Source organism: Tasmannia lanceolata, unplaced genomic scaffold, assembly GCF_043159265.1.
Source record: "Tasmannia lanceolata isolate RefF3 unplaced genomic scaffold, GAP_Taslan_0.1 ptg000020l, whole genome shotgun sequence".
NCBI lineage: Eukaryota > Viridiplantae > Streptophyta > Magnoliopsida > Canellales > Winteraceae > Tasmannia > Tasmannia lanceolata.
In genome coordinates, this window is record NW_027518697.1 from 29,236,224 (window position 1) to 29,248,813 (window position 12,590).

Sequence of the window (12,590 nt, forward strand, 5' to 3'; positions counted from 1 at the left end):
CGAAGATGTAATGGGCGGCTTTGGTGATTAAGCGTCGGGCCTCTTTTTTATCAGGGGGTCAGGTGTCGTCTCTTAAGTAGAGCACTATCGGGTCCATCCAACTAGGCTCTTCTCCAATTTGCAGGATTTCCTTTCCTTTGATACTGGGTTGAGAGAGAATTTCGATGAAGACATTTCCTGATTCAACTATGCCAGATGACTCCATTTTGGAGAGTGCATTGGAACGGGAATTCATGGTTCGAGGAATCTGCACTATTTGGAATTCTTCGAAGGCGAAAATCTCCTTGCGTACATTTTCTAGGTATTTGATCATTCGCTCTTCTTTAGCATCACTAAAACCGTTGACCTGGCTCATGACTAATTGTGAGTCACTATGTGCTCTGACACGGTTGGTGCGTGACTCGACAACGAGGGTTAATCCGGCGATTAAGGCTTCATATTCTGCTTCATTGTTCGAGGCTTTGAAGTCCAGCTTCAGAGCGTACTCTGTGAGGAAGTTGTCAGGTCCTGTTAAAACCAATCCAGCGCCATGCCCCCAGTGGTAGCGGAACCATCAACGTATAGCATCCATAGAGGATTTTGGTCTGGCGATCCATGAGTCGGCTCTTGTGTTTCCGGTTTGTCCATTGGTGTAGTACGTTCGGCAATGAAGTCTGTGAGTACCTATGATTTGATCACAGACCGTGGTTTTAATTGAATGTCAAACTCCTCTAACTCAATTGCCCAATTAATTAGTCGGTCTGAGGTATAGGGCTTCTGCAATATCTTTCGGAGAGGTTGGTCGGTGAGGATTGTAATGGGATGGGCCTGAAAATATGGGCAAAGCTTCCTTGCAGATACGACGACCGCAAAGGCAAATTTCTCAACCTCTTGATATCGTGCTTCGGCGTCATGGAGCACTCAACTAACGTAATAAAAGGGTTGCTCCATTTTTCCCTCCTACCGAATGGACATGGAACTTACCGCGATGGGCCCTACAGCCAGGTACAAGTATAAATCTTCCCCCGGTACCGGCTTCGAGAGTAATGGAGGTGTTTGGAGATATGCCTTTAGTTGGTCAAAGGCAGTATGCCATTCTTCTGTCCATTGAAAATCTTTTACGCTTCGGAGGGTTTTGAAAAAAGGTAGGCATTTTTTGGCAGATTTAGACATAAACCTGTTGAGAGCTGCAATTCTGCCTATGAGCCTCTGCACGTTCCGAATTTCCTTTGGCGCTATCATCTCTAGTAACGCTTTTATTTTCTTGGGATTCGCCTCAATTCCTCGTTGGCTGACCATAAAGCCTAGGAATTTTCCAGAGGTAACCCCAAAGGCGCACTTCGCGGGGTTCAACTTCATTCGGTTTCGACGGAGCACGGCGAAGGCCTCTTCAAGGTTGGCAATGTGGTTTCACACTTTGAGGCTCTTGATGACCATATCGTCGACATACACTTCCATGTTTCTTTCGATTTGCTTGGCAAAAATCTTATTGACCAATCACTGGTACGTGGCGCCGGCATTCTTGAGGCCAAAGGGCATGACCTCATAACAAAATAATCCTTGGTCGGTGACAAAGGATGTTTTTGGAATATCAGGTCCGTACATCTGTATCTGGTTGTAGCCGGAGAAGGCATCCATGAAGCTCAGCATTTCTTGTCCGGCGGTTGCGTCAATGAGATGATCGATCCTTGGTAACGGGTAACAGTCCTTGGGGCAAGCTTTGTTAAGATCAGTAAAATCTATACAAATCCGCCATTTTCCATTAGACTTTTTGACCATCACCACATTGGCGAGGCACTCTGGGTAACAAATTTCCCTTATGAATTTGGCCTCAAGAAGCTTATCCACTTCTTCTTTGATGTGCTTTTGTCTTTCGGCAGTGAAGTTACGTTTCTTTTGTTTGATCGGCTTGTAACTCGGGTCCACATTTAGTTTGTGGACTGTTACGTCGGAGGGAATTCCCTGCATATCTGAGGCGAACCAAGTGAAGATATCCGAATTAGTTTCAAGAAATTGACAAGTTCGGCTTTAAACTTAGCTGTCAAGAGAGATCATATCTCGATGGTTTGTTCGTCGGATCTTGGAAACAAGGGGATCTTTATGAGTTCCTCGACTGGTTCTCCCTGCTTTATTTCAACTTGAGGGTCGAGGCCGCCGATCGAGAAGGTTTGTTTGGCGGCTTTTCTCTTTTTTAACAGGGTGGCGTAACATTCGCGAGCTTTCTCTTGATCGCCAATGACTTCCCCGACGCCGACTTTTGTAAGGAATTTTATTTTCAAGTGGGCAGTGGAAACCACTGCCCCCAGTTCATTCAGTGTTGGCCGTCCGATGATACCATTATAGGCAGAGGGGACGCAGACTATCACGAAGGTTTGCATGATGGTTCGCCGAGCAGGGTAAGTTCCAAATGTGACGGGGAGTTTGATTTTGCCCTGCACTTTGACCTCTGCTCCGGAGAATCCAAAAATAGACCAATCCATCGGTTCCAGCCTGTCTTTATGGATGTGCATCTCGGCGAAAGCATCGTGGTGGAGAACATTGACAGAGCTTCCAGTATCTACGAGAATTCGACTTACATTGAAATTAACGACAGCGAGTCGAATGACTATAACGTCATCATGATGTCGGTCTATCTTTTAGTAGTCATTCTCAGTGAAAGTGATAGGCACTGAATCCGACTTTGACTTTTTCGAGGAAGTCTCCACAGAATTGATCTGTCCCGCATATCGGTTGCATCCTTCCACAGTCGGTCCACCAGAAGCGGGACCACCATAAATGGTATCAATGTTCCCAGTGATCTTGGGTGCCTCTTCTTGATCCAAAGTTCTTGGTCTTCTACCCTTTGCTTGGGGACCGGGTGAACGTCGATGTTCGTCTGGTCAATGTACTTCGGATCTGGGTCGCTGCTGACTTCTCAGAGGGTTTTGGAGGTAACGATCGATCCGACCGAGTCCCGCAAGTATTTCAATTTCATTCTTAAGATGATAACAATTGTTGGTGTTGTGCCCATGATCTTGGTGAAAGTGACAATATTTAATGGAATTTCTTCCCTTCCCCGCGTTTCGCATTCTCTCGGGCCAATGTACAGGCTCCTTATTTCGAATCTCATACAGGATATTCGACACGGTGGTGTTCAGCGGGGTATAGTCGACCCTTTCAGGATGGCGATTAGGGGTGCGACGATTCTGGCGGTCGTTGTGTCGTGCTTGCTTGTGGTTTGGTCTCGATCTGAAATCGTCTTTCCGCTTCTCACTTCCTCGAGTACTTTCCAACTCTTTCTCCATCGTAAAAGATTCCTCGTTATTGATATACCGATCCGCGGTGGCCATGAGTTCTTGAAGGTCTCGAGAAGGGTTCACATTCAGGGCTACTTTCGTGTCCCTATCCCGAATGGCGTCGCGAAGCATGGTGCGAACCATATCGAAGTTTGGTTCGTTGATCTGGTGGAGTTCCGCACGAAAACGACCTATGAACCTCCTGAGTGTCTCGTCCCTCCCATGTCTCAGAGTCAGAAGAGTGTCGGCTGGTTTCTTTCTGGGCCGACTATTGACGAAATAGGAGACAAATTCCTTCCTCAATTCGTGAAAGGATTCGATGGAGTTAGGCCTCAGTCAGCTATACCAGTTACTGGCGTGTTTCTTCATATAGGCGGAGAATGCCTTGCACATTGTGGCGTCAGAAGCGTTCCTAATTACCATTGCACGGCGATAGGTTCGAAGGTATAAGCCCAAGGGTTCCCCATGGGTTCTATCAATCACCTTGTTTTAATGATTAACAAATGCAAATCGATTAGTCGTTTATGGACTGATCATTTGCCTTGAGTGTTGTGCTTTAGATAGGTCCTACACAAGTCAAATCATACTAGCACACACCTTGTTGGCCTATGCTTGAAGATGAACCAACCAATGGACGAATGAGCTAGAGCATTCTTGGACAAACCACACCTTGGAGGATCTACCAAGGAGAAGCTCAACATCATCCATATCAAGCATTGAACATACAGAGAAGATCATGAAGGCCAAAGCTGGAGGATCAAGAACCAATGCAAAAGACCAAGGAGCTTGTACCACAACTTGAAGAAGTCAAGCATGGAAGCTCAACCATAGAAGATCCCAGCTCAAGAGAAGAGTTCAAGAGAGTGATAGAAAGAGTAGAATGTATTCCTATCTCTCTTGTATTTTCTCTTGTCAAGGCATATTGTTTTAAACCCTTAAAACTAGTGAAAAATAATATTTTTCAAAGAGACTACAACACACCCTTAGAGCCTAATTGGATTAGTGAATGTCTATGTGGTGTTCCATCATTGTGGGACCCTCATATCATTCCAATCTTCATAGAAGATGAGTTCCAAAAGCCAAAGAAAATCAGCACTGGAAAACAGGAAATCCTGCTGTCTTTAGGCCTCTCGGAACTCCGAGAAATGGACCAGGAGTATAATTCATACTCTGTCCATTTTCTCGGAATTCCGAGAAATGGTCCAGGGAGTGAAATTTCACTTTTTAACTGTTTTCTCGGAACTCCGAGACGATTTCTCGAAACTCCGAGAAATGTTCTCTGAACTCCGAGAACACTATGAATTCAAAAAAATATAGTCGTTGCGGCTACAACGGCTAGTGGTCTTTTTGACCCAAAAATTACCAGTTTGCCCCTAAAACGGTAATATTGAGTTGGGAACCTATATATACATGTTGTATGGTTTTCAAATATCATGGAGACCATTTCCAACTCTAATTAAATCCTAGAAACACACTTGCAACTATTTTGGGTTAATTTTTCTTACCAACTAAACTCATTGTGCATTGATTTATAAAAATCATTTGAGATTGGTTTAGGCTTAAAACTTGTTTAGTTTTTAGAGAACATTGTGAGAGCTTCAATGTGCATTGTAGCCTACTTAGAGGCAAAGCTATCTTCTTCTTTGAAAAGCGCTTAGATCTCGGCGGTGAAGGAGAGACAAGAAAGGTGGAAGCGCTTAGAACTCGGCGGAGAAGGAGAGTCATTGTAAAGGTGGAAGGGCATCCTTATTTAATTCCCTTGGAGTGTAAAAGCCTCGGAGCCGGGCGTCGTGGAGGTCTCAATAGTGGAAATCCTCAAGTGCGACCTTGAGTAGAGTGGAGTAGGCCTTTGGCCGAATCACTATAAATCCTTGTGTCGCTTGTGTTGGTATTTCCCTTCCTCTCTCACCCTCTCACTCTATTATTTGTGCTTACATTTTTACATAGTTAGAATTGAGTGAGTAGTTAGCATGTTGTTTTCATTTGAATAATTGTACCATGCTAACTAAGCTATAAATCACCTAATTAAGTTTGCTAATTAATAAGGGTTTTGGAACTTATATTAATTTGTAATATTGTTTAAGTTCAACTATTTCAAACTTAATTAAACAAGGGATAGGTCTTGGGTGAAATATTATGAAAAGTTTTTTAAAAGGCAAAAGGTTTTATAAACATCCTATTCACCCCCGTTCTAGGTTGCCAAACCAAGTCACTACTTAGATTTCATTTGGTATCAAAGTGTGGGCTCTTGATTAAGACCCTAACCGATTAAGAGTTAAAAGATCAAATTTTTGGCAACTAGAAGATGGGATCTAGACTTCCAATTTTGGATGGTTAGGATTATGGATCATGGTTGATCCATATGAAGACATATTTAAAAGGTCTAGATAAAGATATGGTAAAGATAATTGAAAATGGATTTGTTTTAAATGCTAAATCTAAAGGATTAAATGAATATAATAAAAAATTATCTTTGCTAAATATAAAAGCCCTAATTGCAATATGTTGTGCATTACCACCTAATATTTATGAAAAAATATCCTTTTGCAAAAATGCTAAAATTATTTTGGACTCTATTGAAAATCTTCAAGATCAAAACATGTGCTTAATGGGATTATCTAATGAAGACCCATTGGATAATGTCGAATTCACATTTGAAGAACTTGTTGAAAATGTCCAAGAATTACATAAGAAACTTGATGATCAACTAGCTAAGAATTCAAACTTGAAAAATAATTTAGCTAGTATTCACAAGGAGTTTAGGTCAATAGAAATAGATCATGCACATCTTAGTGAAGAAAATGAAATTTTTAAAAATAATTTTATTGAACTAAGTGATACCATTTGTTCACTAAGAGAAGAAAATCAATTCCTTAAAGAAGATGAAGATAAATCAAGAATTTTTCATCTCTTGAAACAAATAACTTCAAAATGGAATCAATGATTTGAAAATCAAGAATGAGAAACTTGAGTTGGAAAATTACAAACTACAAGAAACTGTAAAACATAATTGCCATCATGACCATTCTTGTAGATCATCATGTTCATCCCTTTCATCTACCTACTCATATATGTCTTGTGATTTTTGTGGTAGATTTGGACATTACAAATCTAAATGCAAGTTTAGATTTGTAAAAAGTAGTAAGTTTGTTTGGGTTAGAAAAGATACATCAACTAGAATAAACTTGCTTGGAACCAACATGGTTTGGGTTCCAAAATCCTCTACCTGAATCACATCATATGATTAGTAGATTTAGGAGTATGAGCTTTAATTTAAATATCATTTCATAAATTTGATTGTATAGATACCATATGCTTAGTCTTGTTTTGATTCCATGTATCTATGCATGCTTGATGCTTAAATGATAAATCTATTTTTATAATCCAAAGTCTATATACTTAAATTTTGATTTGTATTAGTCTTTGACACATGCGCTAATTGTAATATCCATTGAAAAGGTTCCCTAGATATTCCATGTTGATATCTAGTTTATGTTTGTGCTTAATGATTACATCTTTGTAAAAAAATAAAATGTAGATACACTAGACTTATCATGTTTGATCCCCATGTATCTATGATAGGCTATTCATACCATATGTGACATGAGACACTAGAATTGTCTAATTTGTAATCTCATGTCATTATGCCTAGTAGAAGTAAACTAACCTCTTTGGTATGAATAGATTTTTGGCTAAGTGCACACACTATGACTTAGATCCTATTGCACTTAGTATCCATCCACATACACTAGAACCTAATGTAAAAATCATAAATTGATCCTTATAGAATATTCAACCACATCACTTGCCCATGTGTTCAAATTGTACTCACAAGTATATCCTCAAATTTGAACATTATTTGGTAGTTGCTAGAAGCTAGATTATACGATCTATCACATCTCTCTAGCGAAACCAAAAAGAGAAGAAACCCATAGGTTTAAAGACTTGAACTAAAATGAAAATTTATAGCATCAAATAATATTTGAGTAAAATTTGTGAATATGCCAAAATATTATTCTTTAAACTCTATTTTGGACAAACATGGCACTTGCTAGATAATTGGGTACTTAAATTGTTTTAAAATATGATTTCTAGCAAAACTAAAATATTAAATATCTTGTCTAAGAAAAACACATCAAATCCTTTCTTAGACATTTCTTGTGCCCTAGGTGAGCAACCATTTCAAATGACCTAGCACCTAGTTGTCCTTCAAGCCCATTCTATTACATGATTTATGATTGCCATCAAATGTAAAAAGAATCATAAATGGGTCATAATCAAATGTATTTCCAAAGGCTTAATTGGATAATCTCATGACTAAGTGTTTTCTTCAAGTAGTCATGAAGGTTCTTTTTGAAATACATTTGTCCAAGGTATTACCACTTATTGAATATTCTCTATGTCCTTGGATCATTCCCTAGATTCTTAAAGAATATATTGCGTAGGAAAAATTGAAAATGGTCTGGATTCAATGTATTTAATTAAAATTGAAAACATCTTATGAATCTAGTATCTTTTTGGGCATATTTCATCTTAGTGGTTGATACCCTATACCTTGTGATGGGAACATGTGTCTCCCACACATTTTGGTTTTCCTATGGGCTTAGGCACCTTGTGCTTAATGCCTTATCTTTACATATGTGGTATGTGGATGTAGGAAGTAGATGTTTGGAATTTGTACTTCATTTGTCATGTTCACCTTGTCCAAACATGATTGACTATCCATGAAGGCCTTGATATGGATCATATCTTTCTCATAAGGTATACTCTCACCTTCATGAATCATGGATGTCTCTCTAGTATTAATTGACCGTTCTTACTATGTCTTAATCCTATAGAATTGAACTCAAATTGGTTTATATGTATGTATTCTATAGTTATCACTCATTGTTTGATAATATCTACACGTATGAGATGTTATACCCTTACCTTAAAAATCACTCAATTGGTGCCCTTAGCCTTCTTAGTTTCTAAGAGGGAGATGGTACATTCACCTTAATTAAAACACTTAATTATGTGCTCTTGTGCCAACATCTCAACATGGAAAGATATATATTTGTGTGATCTTCCTTATCTAGTTTATATGATATACACTTATGGGAAATAAAATTTAAAATTGTAATCATTAATATCACACTTAGGGGGAGCATAAGCCAAAGATTGAAAATCTTTCGTGCTATGCTTGTTTATCATGATAAGCTAGACTATGGCTATCATTTTATCATGATAAACCGACACTTGGAGAGTAAGTGTCATAGTAGCCTAAGGGTTGAGTCTAACATGTCATCTTTTGAAAAATATATTCAAAAATCTTTAGAGTCTATGGAAGGACATCCCTTTGGATTCATGCATTGCATGATTCATTTTCGAAGGGGGAGCTTAAAGGTAAATTTGTCCTTAATTACTTATCATATGATTCTTAATGTGGTTATCACCTCACATATGATAAGTACAATCATTTGGAGCATGGTTGTTCCATATGGGTTGTCCAGGCTTGTCTTGTGTTCTTATTTTGGTATCATTTTCTTTTTGTATAGACAAAAAGCCCAAAGCTTAAAACTCAATGTCATATTTCTTTAGGCTTTTGACTTATCTTGGATAATTGAATATGCTATCATCCATTCCAAGGATAAGGTTTGTTGGCCAAGTATTCAATTGTTATATCTTTGGCCTATTGTGTCATGGCATGCCTTGCTTCATATGGTTTATATAAGGCCAATGACAAATACAAAGGGGAGAGCTAATCCTTGCTATTTTTATTTTTACATGAATCATTGTGAGATGCTCACATTGTCCATTCAAATAAATTCCCACTAATAGTCCTAAAAATTGCATATCTTTCTAAATATACATTCATAGGAGTGAACTAAAATTGCTAATCTTAGTTTCTATTGATTTGCTTGCTTATCATGTGTACCTTCACTTGGATATTTGTATTTTCATGATAAGTTTCACTGTCATGCCATATATCCTAATAGTTAGTCATATTATGTTCAAATGTTCATTTCTATACATGATAATTCAAAAGAATGTTTTTAACTTGAAAAATATATGTTCTTGCTTGTCATGATGAGTCTATAACTACATATCATCTCATGATAAGATTCTAAGAGGAATTTCAAAAACAAAAGGGGGTTTATCATGCTAAACTTTAAACTTGCTTGTTTTCTTTCATGATAAGTAAAATATAAGCTTTAACTTGCTAATCTATTATCATAATATGGGTCATAGGGTAGATTTATATTGAATTTATATATATACTAAGATATACCCTACAAATTTATGCTAAAATTGGAATGTCTCTTTGTTTTTTCAACATAGGCTTGATTTGTATTAGTTATTCCTTTCCTATGTTGTTTATCTCTTATGATGCCATATATAATTGATTTCATTGGCTAATCCTAAGAAGAAGCTAGGGGGAGCATCATATTCTTATTGAATATTTTTTATGCTTTATGTAATTATGCTTAAAATGCTTAATCATTCTTTTTTGCTTATGCCAAAAGGGAAAGAAGTTGTATAATTGATTAGATCCATTATCATATGCATTCTTGTATTATAACTTATTAAATATAACTCATGCATATGTGGAGGGGGAGTAGTAATGAATAAATTATTTATCTAATTCTCATAAGAGGTCCCTCCCACCTAGCTAATCAATTTGGTTTGTCATCATAAAAAAGGGGGAGATTGTAAGCCCAAGGGTTCCCCATGGGTTCAATCAATCACCTTATTTTGATTATTAACAAATGCAAATTGATTAGTCGTTTATGGACTGATCATTTGCCTTGAGTGTTGTGCTTTAGACAGGTCCTACACAAGTCAAATCATACTAGCACACACCTTGTTGGCCTATGCTTGAAGATGAACCAACCAATGGACGAATGAGCTAGAGCATTCTTGGACAAACCACACCTTGGAGGATCTACCAAGGAGAAGCTCAACATCATCTATATCAAGCATTGAACATACAGAGAAGATCATAAAGGCCAAAGCTGGAGGATCAAGAACCAATGCAAAGGACCAAGGAGCTTGTACCACAACTTGAAGAAGTCAAGCTTGGAAGCTCAACCATAGAAGATCCCAGCTCAAGAGAAGAGTTCAAGAGAGTGATAGAAAGGGTAGAATGTATTCCTATCTCTCTTGCATTTTTTCTTGTCAAGGCACATTATTTTAAACCCCTAAAACTAGTGAAAAATAATATTTTTCAAAGAGACTACAACACACCCTTAGAGCCTAATTGGATTAGTGAATGTCCATGTGGTGTTCCATCATTACGGGACCCTCATATCATTCCAATCTTCATAGAAAATGAGTTCTAAAAGCCAAAGAAAATCAGCACTGAAAAACAGGAAATCCTGCTGTCTTTAGGCTTCTCGGAACTCCGAGAAATGGTCCAGGAGTATAATTCATACTCTGTCCATTTTCTCAGAACTCCGAGAAATGGTCCAGGGAGTGAAATTCTGCTTTTTGGCTCTTTTCTCAGAACTCCGAGAAATGTTCTCTGAACTCCGAAAACACTATGAATTCAAAAAAATATAGCCGTTGCGGCTATAATGGCTAGTGGTCTTTTGACCCAAAAATTACTAGTTTGCCCATAAAACGGTAATATTGAGTTGGGAACCTATATATAGATGTTGTATGGTTTCAAAATATCATGGAGAACATTTTCAACTCTAATTAAACCCTAGAAACACACTTGCAACTATATTGGGTTAATTTCTCTCACCAACCAAACTCATTGTGCCTTGATTTGTGAAAATCATTTGAGATTGGTTTAGGCTTAAACTTGTTTATTTTTTAGAGAACATTGTGAGAGCTTCAATGTGCATTGTAGCCTACTTAGAAGCAAAGCTATCTTCTTCTTTGAAAAATGCTTAGATCTCGGCGGTGAAGGAGAGACAAGAAAGGTGGAAGTGCTTAGAACTCGGCGGAGAAGGAGAGTCATTGTAAAGGTGGAAGGGCATCCTTATTTAATTTCCTTGGAGTGTAAAAGCCTCGGAGCCGGGCGTCGTGGAGGTCTCAATAGTGGAAATCCTCAAGTGCGACCTTGAGTAGAGTGGAGGCCTAGAGTAGGCCTTTGGCCGAACCACTATAAATCCTTGTGTCACTTGTGTTGGTATTTTTCTTCCTCTCTCACCCTCTCACTCTATTATTTGTGCTTGCATTTTTACATAGTTAGAATTGAGTGAGTAGTTAGTATATTGTTTTCAATTGAATAATTGTACCATACTAAGTAGGCTATAAATCACCTAATTAAGTTTGCTAATCAATAAGGGTTTTGAACTTATATTAATTTGTAATATTGTTTAAGTTCAACTATTTCAAACTTAATTAAACAAGGGATAGTTCTTGAGTGAAATATTAGAAAAAGTTTTTTAAATAGCAAAATATTTTATAAACATCCTATTCACCCCCTCTAAGTTGCCAAACCAAGTCACTACTTGGATTTCAGAAGGAACTCAAGAGGGTCAGGTGATCCGTCGTAGAGGTCCAGTCAAGGGATATCCGAATTCGTAGCAACGATGGCATTGGCAACTCTCAGGATGAACGGGGAAGCGATCTCGGTATCCCATTCTGCCAGGAAGTCCGGATCACATGGTGCCTTCATCTGCTGTTGGAGTTCTCTTATCTGACGCTGGAGATCAGCCATGACGGTGGGGTTTTCTTCTGTTTGGTCGTTTTTCATCGGGCTTTCTCTTCGCGAAGGTATCTGGTCATCATTTCGTGGAGCCAAATTTATGGGTTCCATCATCGGGTCATTGCGTCTTTCACGACGGTCCTCATGACGATAGCTAGATGGCGAACTAGTGATTGATGCAGATCCTTGTTGGTGCTGGCGGGGTCTATGATTCCAAGGATTTCGCCCTTCTGAAGATTCTTGCTCTTTTGATATTTCGGCGTGTGAGATTTTCTCGGCTGGCGGGTTTACTAGCGGAGGTGGTGCCACCGGTTGAGGAGGGATTCTTTGAAGTATCTGTTGGAGTGCGACTGCAACATCTCCTAGTTGTTGAATTGGTTGAAGGCTGTCATAGTAACTGGAGCATCACCGGAGACACCATTTCTTCTGTCTCTTTCGGCCGTCCCTGGTTTCGTTGACTGGCTTGTCTTCTCGTCACCATTCTACCGTTAGGTTGGGATGTAAGTTTTGGTCTTGGCATAAACGGTCCCACGGATGGCGCCAATCAGATGACGCCCAAAATCTGACTGCACGAACTAGCTTGGCAAAACCTGGAATCCTGCGCTCACAGGAAAAGCGTCAGTGGGCCCGGAGTTGTGGCTCCGGATGGCCACTTCGACACTCAAGTTAGAAATAGGCAATCACAGATAGTGGAC